This window comes from Arachis duranensis, chromosome 4, assembly GCF_000817695.3.
Source record: "Arachis duranensis cultivar V14167 chromosome 4, aradu.V14167.gnm2.J7QH, whole genome shotgun sequence".
In the NCBI taxonomy this organism is placed as follows: Eukaryota; Viridiplantae; Streptophyta; class Magnoliopsida; order Fabales; family Fabaceae; genus Arachis; species Arachis duranensis.
Genome location: NC_029775.3, coordinates 111,619,075 through 111,619,418, shown reverse-complemented (window position 1 = coordinate 111,619,418; position 344 = coordinate 111,619,075).

Here is a 344-nt window from a genome sequence, read left to right as displayed (position 1 = left end):
AACTAAATTTATCCTTTAAATTTATAAATTTTAAAAAAATAAAAGTCCCAATTAAATTTGTGATCTCCATGTACCAAAAAAATACTAAATTTTAACATTACTAAAAAACATCGCTGAAAAGGCAACACCAAAATTAAAAAGCAATTCCTGAAACTCTAATAATAATAATAATAATAATAATAATAATAATAATAATAATAATAATAATAAAGCAAAACAATATGAATACACAAATTAAATTAGGCTAATATTTTTAGAAATGGAAGAAAATGGCGTGTTATTCAGTGTAATAGTTAATTGATATGTTTTATTCTGATATAAATTTTAATTTTTTATTTTAAATA